General features: G+C 36.6%; 1 non-coding gene across 1 annotated transcript; it reads right to left on the bottom strand.

The window, feature by feature from the left end:
• Window positions 1–4,990: 4,990 nt before the first annotated feature.
• LOC119871696 lies at window positions 4,991–5,143 on the bottom strand. Its single transcript, XR_005358766.1, has one exon. It is a non-coding gene; the product is annotated as a small nucleolar RNA SNORA62/SNORA6 family (small nucleolar RNA).
• Window positions 5,144–11,409: the final 6,266 nt, after the last annotated feature.

The following is an 11,409-nucleotide window of genomic DNA, read 5'->3' as shown; positions in this document are numbered from 1 at the left end:
CTAAAGATATCAATATATCTAGTCCATCTAAAATGTTTTCCCATTAACTATATTTGCACTGCCATAAATTTATTCTCTCATGTGCTTTCAAGAATACCAGTTAAGGCTCTAAGGCCAAGAACATACTTCCTGCCTGTTAGCTCACACATATAATTCTCAAAGCAGGAAATTAAAGAATTGATTCCTCAATTAGAAATTAAGTTTAAAATGCAGAGTTAACTGTTGAACTTTTCAAAGAGCCAATATTTAGTTTTGTTTATTTTCTCTATTGTTTTTAATTCTCTGTTTCATTTATTTCCTCTCCAATCTGTATAATTTTTTTTATTTCTGCTTACTTTAAGCTTTGTTTGCTCTTCTTCTTTTTTTAATATTTAATTAATTTACTTAGAAAGAAAGAGAGGACAAGCAGAAGGAAGGACAGAAGGAGAAAGAGACTCTCAAGCTGACTCCTCACTGAGTGTGGAACCCCATGTGGGGCTTTATCTCATGATCCTGAGGTCATGATTTGAGCTCAAATCAAGAGTCAGTGGCTTAACTGACTGAGCTATCCAGGTGCCCCAGCTCTCTTTCTCTCTCTCTCTCTCTCTCTTTTTTTTTTTTTTTTCTTTAGTGTCATCAGGTGAAAAGTTAGGTTATGGGTTAGAAATCTTTATTTAAAAAAAAAATATAGGCATTTGGGGGCACTTTGGCTCAGGTCATGATCCCAGTCTTGATATCAAGCCCTGCATTGGGCTCCCTGCCCAGCTAGGTGTCTGCTTCTTCCTCTCCCTATGCATTTCCCCTTGTGCTTTCTCATGTACTCTCTCTCCCTCTCAAATAAATAAATAAAGTCTTTAAAAAAAGAAATTTTAAAAAACAAATAAATATAAGCCTCCATAGATATAAATTTCCCTTTAAGCACTGCTTTATCAGAATTTGATTTTGGTGTGTTGTATTCATCTCAAGTGGTTTCTAATTTGCCTTATGAATTATTTTTGGCTCATTAGTTATTTAAGAGTGAGTGTGTTAATTTCAACATATTTGTGACTTCAACAATTTGTGAGTTTCTAATTACCATTGTGGTACAAGAACATACTTTATATGATTTCAATCTTTTAAAATCTATTTAACCTTATATTATGGTTGAAACAATGGTCTATCCTTTAGTATGTTTTGCTTGCACTTGGGAAGAACGCTGTTGGATGGAGTGTTCTACAGATGTCTGTTAGGTCTAAATAGATTACCGTGTTATTCATCTCTTCTATTTCCTTGTTAATCCTCTGCTCAGCTGCTCTATCCATTATTGAAAACAAGGTGTTGAAATGTCCAAATATTATTGCTGAATTGCCCATTTATCCCTTAAATTTAGATAGCTAGATATATTACAAACTCTCTCTGATCTGTGTTTTTTAGAAGTTTAAACGTTGCATATTTATATAATATACAAAGTCTTCTAAATAAGAAAACATAATTATCAAGACCATGTAAGAAAATTTTAATACCCTGTATTTAATTGACATTTAGTATCAAAGTATTTATAATAAGCAAACAAGAGAAGTAGCTATTGAAATAAATTTACATCTGGGACCTTAACAGCTTGCACTCTATTTGATGCCTGACAGACCTTTATCTCAGGTTCTTGAAAGGATATATGGAATCTATCCCACGATTTAATAAGGAGGTTTATCATCTCACTAGTGTTGGGTAGATCTGAATAGGAATCGAAGACCTATCTTTCACAGATAGTTTTAAAGTTTGAAGGGGTATGGCCTGGAGTGAAGAAGTGGTCTTATGACATCTTTATGCCATGACAAAAAGAAATGAAAGACTTGGTGGAATCAGGGATGTTGATGGTTTTGTTACACTCTGCAGGAAATAAATACACAAGAATAGAATATTATTGATAAATTCTACACTATATCCTTTATGGATTATTGTTAGATATAAGCCTTATATATGCACACTGATATAAATTACTTGAATCAGATAGATATCTGGAGAAAATAATAAATACTTGCAAATATTTGAGTGCTTCTGGCCAACTGCCCCCCCTAAAAAATTTTGGATAAAGAAAATATTTTTTCCCCTTAGATGAGTATCAGTATCTATTTTCTGCATATATTCATTTAGTAGTATAGATGATCCAAGTTTACATTATTCAACTGATGATAGAATGATTCATTTTCATCATAAAAAAGAAGTAGGTTATTAATATAAAAACAAGGATAAATAGCATTTGTAATTGCTGTTGTGTAGAGCTCAAATATCTGACACTTCCATGGACCTTTGTTCTTATTTTCACTGTTATAGGTATCACAGAAGCCCATAATGTATAGATGGATAAGGCTGCCATGTTCTACAACTTGACAATGGTGAGAAGCACCATAAAAATCATCATAAATGTAAATGGCATAATGGAATTGTACAGTGTACAACTTATGTAGTCTATGTTATGATCTCGTGTATTTCCAACTTATTATCAGATTTATGTCCATGATGTCCTGAAGTTGTTCCAAATTTTGCTTTTAATTTTAGTTGCCTTGGCTTGCAACATTGATTACAGATTGGAGAATACTTTTCATTTGATTTTTGGCCATACTTAAGAGATTCGTATTTTTTAATTATAAAAAAGGAATTTTGGCTTGTTATAATTTATATTCCTTCTACTTGTTTTGGAAGTTAATTAATTTCACCCATATATGAACACTACTCAAGTTAGGAATTCATCAAAAAGAAATGGAAGTGGTTTCACACCAACTCCCACCCCATCTTACGTATAGTCTTACATATGTATTTGTGCATGTCCACTAAAGACATGTGACAGATGGGGAGGTAAAAATTGATTAATGATGGTAATAACACAAATGGAAGGCCATACTCCCTTGGGTTCCCCTGCCATCCCTTAAGAACTCAGAATGAGTCATACTCACTGTATCTGTTTGCATTTATAATTCCCTAGGTAAAATATTGTATTTCTAACAGTTTCTCTTACTATGGTGAAGCGATGTAATTGGTGTGTACATATGTATACATAATAATATTATATACATTATAATATATATTTATACAATTTTTTTCATTTGCCAGAAAGGTCTGTTACCTAAATCCTACAGCTTGCCTTGGGATTTCACTCATAAGAACCTAATTATTTCTTTCTGAATAATTCTTTCTTCCATGCATATAGAGCACATTTGACCATAATATCATATTTGTATAACCAGATGGCTCATAAATAAATCATTATAGGTTCTAAGATCCTGGGTTCTTAAATATTATGTTATTTCATTCACCCTACATTTTAACTGCTTGGGTGTGACTATGATAAAATACACTCATGTAATATTAATGAATGTTTAAAATTAAAAATCTCCTTTAAAAATAGCACAATATAACGAGTAGATTATTATGCATGTTACTCTTCAATAGAGATCTTATGCATTGTAATTTGAAAGTAAAGACATTGAAATAATTATACACTTTTTGAAAATATATGGATAGTTTATTTAAATCTATTTATCATCTTTCTCTACATCTGTTTTTCTTCCTATCTATAACTTGTACATAATTGAAAACACTTATACAAAGTGAAATATAGAAAAATTTCACAAAAAATTTAAAAAAGAAAGACTTCACATATAATTACTCTAAGCCTCTCTCTACCTGGGTCATTTTGCCTAACTGTAAGATTTAAATTAAGCCAGGTAATTAGTTGAGTAGAAATTAATATGTATTGTTCACTCTCTGCTCTTTTAAAAAATAAAAATATGTTTAATAAATATTCAAACTGAATACTGAATAACATTTTGTATAAATGGTCATATAATTTTCTCCTTTACTCTGTTCCTGGGATGAATTACACTGGTTGATTTTTAAACATAAGCCAGTCTTGTATTCTTGGAATAAACCCAACTCAGATGTGGAAAAAAAAAAAAAATAGAAAGACTTCACGTAATTTTTTGTGTCACTTTTCCATGATAATGCATATTTTCCCCAGACACCAAGGCACAGTTGACTGCCATAGACCCCTTCAGAAAACAGCTTCTCTACACATGGAATCTTGTGTACAGCAGGTAAAATAATATATTCAATAAAGGTCTAGTGTTCTGCTAAATTTGTTTATAGCTCCTTAAATTCACATTTTTTTCTGACCCTAGAGGGACCCTCTCCACATCATGGAGCAAGAATAAACCAGCTTAGGTTCAAATTCTGTCTTGACTTTTATTTTGGGTCTGTGACCTTCAGCGAATTAAATATTCTCTTTAACTTAAAGCTCTTTCATATGTAAAACGATAATAATAAAACCTGCGTTATTTCTGCATTGTTCTGACTATGAAGCAAGAGCATATGTAAAGCTGGCACGATACCTGTTGCACAGTAATAAATATTAATTCCTTCCCCACCGTCTCTATAAAATAGGAGTACGAGATTCAATTTACAGAGTTGTTGTGTATAATAAATAAGATTATGTATAGAAAACAATTCAAACTGCGACTTGCACTAAATAAACAATTTCCTTGGTTCTCTATTTCATATGTATAAATCAGTAGGGATGTTGCTTCCTCCTCAAAATCCTCCCTAGACCAACACATCTTCCTAAAGTAGAAGTTACATATTATTCTTTTTGTACTCGTGTAGAAACACACATGAATTTCTACTAGAATATTAAGCATATTATTTTTTCCATTTATTCATTCCTATATGTTTATTTTTAATAAGATTTTATATATTTATTTTTTTACTTCTACTTAAGTTTTCCCAGAAGTTACTCTTAGTTTCTAGGAGTTTTTTTTTTTATTTTTTTTTAAAGATTTTATCTATTTATTCATGAGAGGCACAGAGAGAGAGAGGCAGAGACACAGGCAGAGGAGAAGCAGGCTCCATGCAGGGAGACCGATGTGGGACTTGATCCCCGGTCTCCAGGATCATGCCTTGAGCTGAAGGCAGGTGCCAAACCTGCTGAGCCACCCAAAGATCCCAGAATGCTTTTTGTTGTTTGTTTGCTTTTTGTTTTACTTGTAGCAAGAATTGTTATCAAACTCCACTCATTGGGCTAGAGACCCTTGTGGTTTTAGTGCAAGACTTGTCCCTCATGAGCACTTCACCTACGCTTGTGAGTTCCTGGGTCAGTCGGCAGCCTCAATGCCAGGCTTTAACAATGTGCAGCCTGGGATGGTTTTAAGTCTGTTTCTTTTGCCTGTTTCAAAGATGGATATTATAATAGATATTTTTTCTCCTAAGAAAGTACCATGAAATCTATAAGTTTGTGACGTAGAGTAAGCATCTTTTTCTACAAGACATATCCAGTTACACAACATGTAGAATTCCCTGTGTTCGAATTATAGGAAGACTAGATATAATCCAGTCAGTTGTCATAACATTTATTGAATCCATCATAGATTCTGAGGTAAAGTTACAATTCTAGTATATAAGAGTGCACATCAGTCAAATAAACATGTGGGTGAAAGACAAGTCCCACAGAGAAAAGCTATGTGATACTATGACAGTGTGGAAAGGGGGACTTGGCCTAATTAAAACAGTGTAAGATAGCTTTGGAAGGGTGTGAGGATTGGACTAAGCCTGAAACATTAGTAGTACTTTGTGAAATGAAATAGAAGAAAAGAGATTTTCAGGCAGTTGTAATAGTTTGTGCAAACTTCTTCAGTGGGGAGATAGATAACTGATGCTGGGTGATGCTAATATCTGATTACAGTGTGGAATGTGCCAGGGTCATTTATTACCATCGTTCTCAGAGTGTAGGGAAGAGTTTCAGAAGCTTTAACTTAGTGTTTTCTAATGAGAAACTCTTGCCCTATAGGCCCCAAACCAGCACAGGAATGCTGCCAATGCCCTAATAAGTCCATCCCAGCAATTCACTGGCCATCAGAGATATGATCACTGGTGTATCCATGGTCTCAGTAGACTGTGCTGAGTGGACTAGTATCAGGACTTTATTTCTTGTCTTCCATATACCCTCACTCTTTTCCCTTTGGGGAAAGACTGGGGCTATATACATATATGACACATATATGATATATATATGATATATATATATATCCCTACTCTGATGTCGCAGCATTCTCTGCCTTGGAACGATGACACTCCCTTACAAAATGGGTTTTAGGTTTCAAAATTGGTCCAGGTCCGGCAGTTGGGCAAAGGGTCATAACTTTTTACTAGTTTCACTGTCCTCAGACTTCTGATCATCTTTTCAACAGCCTTGCTATTGGGGTGCTCGTTTCTACACAGTATCTGCATCATTAGACCTGCCTGTAGACCACAACCACCTATGAGTTTTCCAATAGTGTTGAAGTTCCTACCTCTAGTGCATGCTGATTGCTTCAGTCAATGATATCCTATGTCCCATTCCAGGCACTATAGTCACCAAGTGAGCTTTCTGGCCTTCTACAGAATAAAAACTCCATCATATTCAATTCTATAAATCTCTGACCTTTTCTTATATTGTTCTTGCCAAGACTTCAGATCCTATTCTCTGAGAGTATTTCTAATTTGATAAATAATTCCTTGTCCAACTTCATTTTTCCTTCTTGATCTAGCACCCTTAGGGGTCAGTCCTATACACACTCACCAGTCTCCTGTTGGCATATACTGCTGAGGTCTTGTAAATTGTTCTGCACATAGTCCCCCTTTTTTCTCCTAGAAAGGTCTAGAGCTTCTCTAGCCCTGGTATGTTATGACTACTCCAAAATGTGGGCACAAATACTGAGGGGACTCTTGTTTTATTGCAAAGCAAGGGTATGTGCATCACCTTCAGGGAAGAGGGCACTCATCATCCTTCAGTAGGATGCATTTGGGAGATACACGATGTTCAAAGGCATCAAACCAGATGTCACCATCCTCTGTATTGGGGTTTCATTTTTTTTCTGTGACAGTTCTGAACTCAACATAATGCACTTGCCTTATTTGAGAATATATCCTTATTTGTAGCTCTTATGATTAAACTCTATGTTATGTCCTTAGTTTTCTTTATCTTCCACCTTCAGAGGTGAGAGCTTCTTCACATTCTGAAAAGGTGGCCCTCTGACCTTTGCACATGTTTTTATTGTCATAATTAATTACTCTGAACAAGAACCACCCAGTTCCATTATGTTATAATCATTACTTTTTCAACTGTATTTTTATTACGTCCACTAGTGTATTTCATTCTATAGGCATACAATCCCCGTTCACCATGAAAGAAAGTTGAAGAATTATACTTTGCCAGAGACACTCATGGCTACATACTGCTGGGGGTGAAGTTCTCATGGCCAACTGGGTAATGGCAATGCTGAGCAATCCAATTCTAACATCACATTGTAACATCTTTATTGAATCCATCCTGCTACAGTCTGTTGCAGGTCAGGTTCTTGAACGCGTCAATTGGAGTACGGGGTGATAGTATTCTCAGCATCAACCGTTCTTGAGGGAAGGAAGAAAGCAGGGTATGGCAGGAGGAGAATCAGAGCTTCAATGACATCACCTTAAAGTTCTAGATCACATAGTGAGCTCTGAAGCTAGAATTACTCTTTGGAGTTCTCTGGCAATTGGAAGAAGGGGCAAGGCTTTATGGCCTCCCATTGGGCAGCTGTTACATGTGGGCTGCTCCCTGGAGGGATGCATTAACTTGGGATGACAGCCTTCTTCGGTAGAGGGAACACCCAGGAGGCTGTTCCTGAAGACAGCCTGCAGCCATATTCCCAGTTCTAAATAATAAGGCCTTTGGTCCTGAAGGGGAATCTGTGAGAAGAAACTAAGGATCCACAACAATCAGCTTAGGACATACCATAAAAGGATAATGGAAATAGATAATAAATGTAACTTGTACCAGTGTAGAATCAATTATATTAATTGTATTCAGATCAACATTTTTCACTAGATTAAAATTAAAAAGTAGCTAGATACATACATTTTTCTCCTATATAGGCTCATAGTGCTATGTAGTATTCAACAAATCATTGTATTGATTTCATAGTGAATCAGGTTATAATGTCCTCAAAATATTATATAGAGAGATATAATACAAAGTATAATAAACAGAATGTATATAATTCAAAACATTTAATGCAAATCGTTATATAATACAAAACAGAAGATCATAGGGGAAAGGAGGGAAAAAAAGTAAGATGAAATCAGGAGAGATTCTTAACTATAGGAAATGAACTGAGGGCTGCTGGAGGGGAGACAGGTGGGGGGTGCAATAACTGAGTGATGGGCGTTAAGGAGGGCACGTGATGGAATGAGCACTGGGTATTATATGCAACTGATGAATTACTGAACTCTATCTCTGAAACTAATGATGCACTATATGTTAATTTAATTTAAATAAAATAAGGTTTAAAAAACAATGTGTGTGAATTAAACTTATCACAGTAAATATTTTGATATTCAAATTAGGCAAAACACATAAGCAATAAGTTGAGAATTTTACAGGTCTTATTATGACCTGAAATCATCCCATATTGGAAAAAAAAATACCAAAAAACTAAGTAGGCAATTACAGAAAAAAAAAAAAAAAAAAAAGTAAATTCTCTTAAAATATCTTGCTAAAATAAAAGAGAAACTGAACAACACACTTTTTGTTGTTGTTGTTATTGTTGTCAGGATTTCCACAATGGGAGTCAATGACATCTTTCTGCCTCTATTAAGATATTACTTTCTTATAATCCAACAAGCATGAAATACTCTGATAGTAGAAAGGCAAAAAAGAACACTTTTAATAAGGTTGTTAAGCTGAATGTGTTGCTTTGGTTCACAGGAAACTGAAAAAAGGGGACTTGGACCTTGATGGTCTATCATATTTGAACTTTGACCTTCACAGAGAATGAAGGTAAAATGTAGTTCATATTCTTTCATCAGAATTGGACAAGAAACTAGGCCTCCGCTCTCCAGACTAACACGGAATTCGATAAAATAGGAAGCAGAAGTCAAGCAGAACTGGAACCTAGCGTCTCCTCACACTAACGCACACAATGTGAAATTGTGCTTGGGGATGAAAGGGGAAGAGGTGCCTGGCTGCTCCCTGTGGGTGATGAGCCCCCCGGGGTGTCCAGGCCCTGAGTCTGCTTGGTGTGCACGGCCCTGGAATGCTCGGAGAGCACAGTTCTCCCATGATTAGATATACGTCCCCTCTTTTACCTTGGAAAATGTGGAAAGCATCGTTGCATAGTTTTTTCTTCTCCTTCTTGTCCTTCTATTACAGAAACATGGCTAGGTAAGTTTTGGAATGATGATGATTCGGTTATTGTCTGACTACAGGGCATGTGTTGTTCCAATAAAACCCTGCTGTCTAAACCACCAAAATCCAGGGGCAGCCCTCGCAGAGACGAGCACAACAAAGAGGTGGAGGGGGAGCACGTAGGCCGTTTGACGCTTGGGCATAGAGAGATAAAGCCCCAAATGGAAGATTCTGTTGAATTTAGCAATGGTTCATCGCTCCTGCTCGTATATTGTTTATGCGAAACGGGAGCTAAATAAACCAATCCATGACCTGATTTATCTGCCAAATGGATTGAACATTTACTCTCTGCCTCAAAGGCTTGTCATTTCGGTTTAGCTTTGCAGATGGTGCATCCATTTCCCCGAAACAGAGCCACTATATAGCAGCTTGCCAACATTTCCTGTTATTTAAAGTTCACCCTTAAAGTACACAGAGCCATGCTTCACTTTCCCAGCCAGTGCTCCACAGCACCAATCTGACGTTGCTTGGTCTTTAGCAGAATCAGGGGATGAGGTGTCAAGCATTTCTCTTTCAGTTACTACTGGGAAAATGATAGCGTTAAGAACCCTACTTCCATTTTTGAGAAATGACTCTTTCCCACAAACCTGGAGAATCTTTGTGAATGTGTTCGACAGGAAGTATGGGATGAGAGTGTGTTGGCATTTTTCTGAGATAGTTTATGTGATCAAATGCCACATGAAAGAAGCAGTTTTGCTTCATTCGGGTGCGTTTCGTTGGAATATTTCTATTATAAACAGAATTATATGACTAGAAACATAAGCAAGTAAGGCATATTTCCATTGATGTCAAACACTTGAAAGGGTTTCTGGGGCTTCGGTGATGTTTTGTTGTACGGAGAATAAGAATATACTTCCTGAAGGGTAGACTAAGATCGCTCTTGTAGGCAGACGAAGACGACTACATGGTATCAGAGAACTTCAACCTAGGACATGTTCTCACTTTCAAAACCTCCAACTCTGGAAATTTTACACGTCGAAGTTTGATTTCTATATTTGGTATTTTACACTGAAATTTCCAGCCAATTATTTACTTCTACAGTTTATGTTGAGTAACTTGACATTAAGACTACGAAAAAATTAAATGTAGATGCTCAGTTGCCATTACGGTGTAGGTCGTGCAAAGGAGCTTAGGTGACACAGGGAATGAAAATAAATGTTAGTAGTCCCAGGCAACAAAATCAAACCTCGTGCTTCAACCTAGACCAGTTGTAGTCAAAGGCGTAAGATGGAGAAGATGGGTATTATTGCCATTGTACCAGCTTTATTTTCTGACATCTATAGACTTTAGAGAAATGGTAGAAGCAATGCCTACAAGTGTCGTTGAAGAAAACCCCTAAAAATAGAAAAGTGGGGGAACACCTACAAAGAAAAATGTATGAAGTGTAAAATAGCTCTGTGTGCAATTTACTTCTGTGTAATGCACAGCACGCGTTAGTATATCCCTCAGAAAGCTGGGTGCCTGCACCCAGTATTAAGTGTTCTGCGTATGTGTAAAGGCATGTGTCAGAACTTTCTCGTGCTTTGTGTATTTAGCTTGCATTATACCAACAGTGAAATTTGTAACATTCTCTGGTTGCTTATTTTATCTCCCAGTAACAAAATTGACTTGGAGGCAGCCAGTAGCTATTAACTTCAAATCATTAATTTTATGTGTCTTTCGCTCATTGTAATAACTTAATTTTCTTAGGCTGATACTGACAAACAGAAGGCCAACTAACCTGTAGGCAGGCCGTGAGATTTCTATTGATTCTTTGACCCGAGGACGTCAATGTGTCCAGGGATCGTTGATAGATATAAATTACTCTGTTGGCCACAAGATTGAAATAAATCTAAACAGGGAGCAGCAAATCATAATCTATCGCTTTATCTGCTTGATTTCTGCATTGTTGACTAACTTTCCAAAATAAAGGTATCTTCGTGGGATGTCCAATTAGTTCACGTCTTCCCTATTTTCACGGAGAGGAAGTGCAGTGCATTCTGTGCACGATGCTGTAAGGAGTCGCTGCCAGGGCTGTGCATTGATTCAAGGCTTGGGCGCCACGAGGGCTCCTGAGCTGTGAGCGCCCAGACTCTCCACACCCCGGGGGTGCTCACAGAGCCCCAGAGTTTGCGAGCTTTGGTCGGTTACAGAACGGGGATACTGAGGATTAAAACTGAGCGGTCAACATGCGGCCTACTGAACTGGTTGGGCTTACT

The sequence above is a fragment of the Canis lupus genome, chromosome 4, assembly GCF_011100685.1.
Source record: "Canis lupus familiaris isolate Mischka breed German Shepherd chromosome 4, alternate assembly UU_Cfam_GSD_1.0, whole genome shotgun sequence".
NCBI lineage: Eukaryota > Metazoa > Chordata > Mammalia > Carnivora > Canidae > Canis > Canis lupus.
The sequence above is the reverse complement of the archived record's forward strand: the minus strand, read 5'-3'. Positions and strand labels throughout refer to the sequence as shown.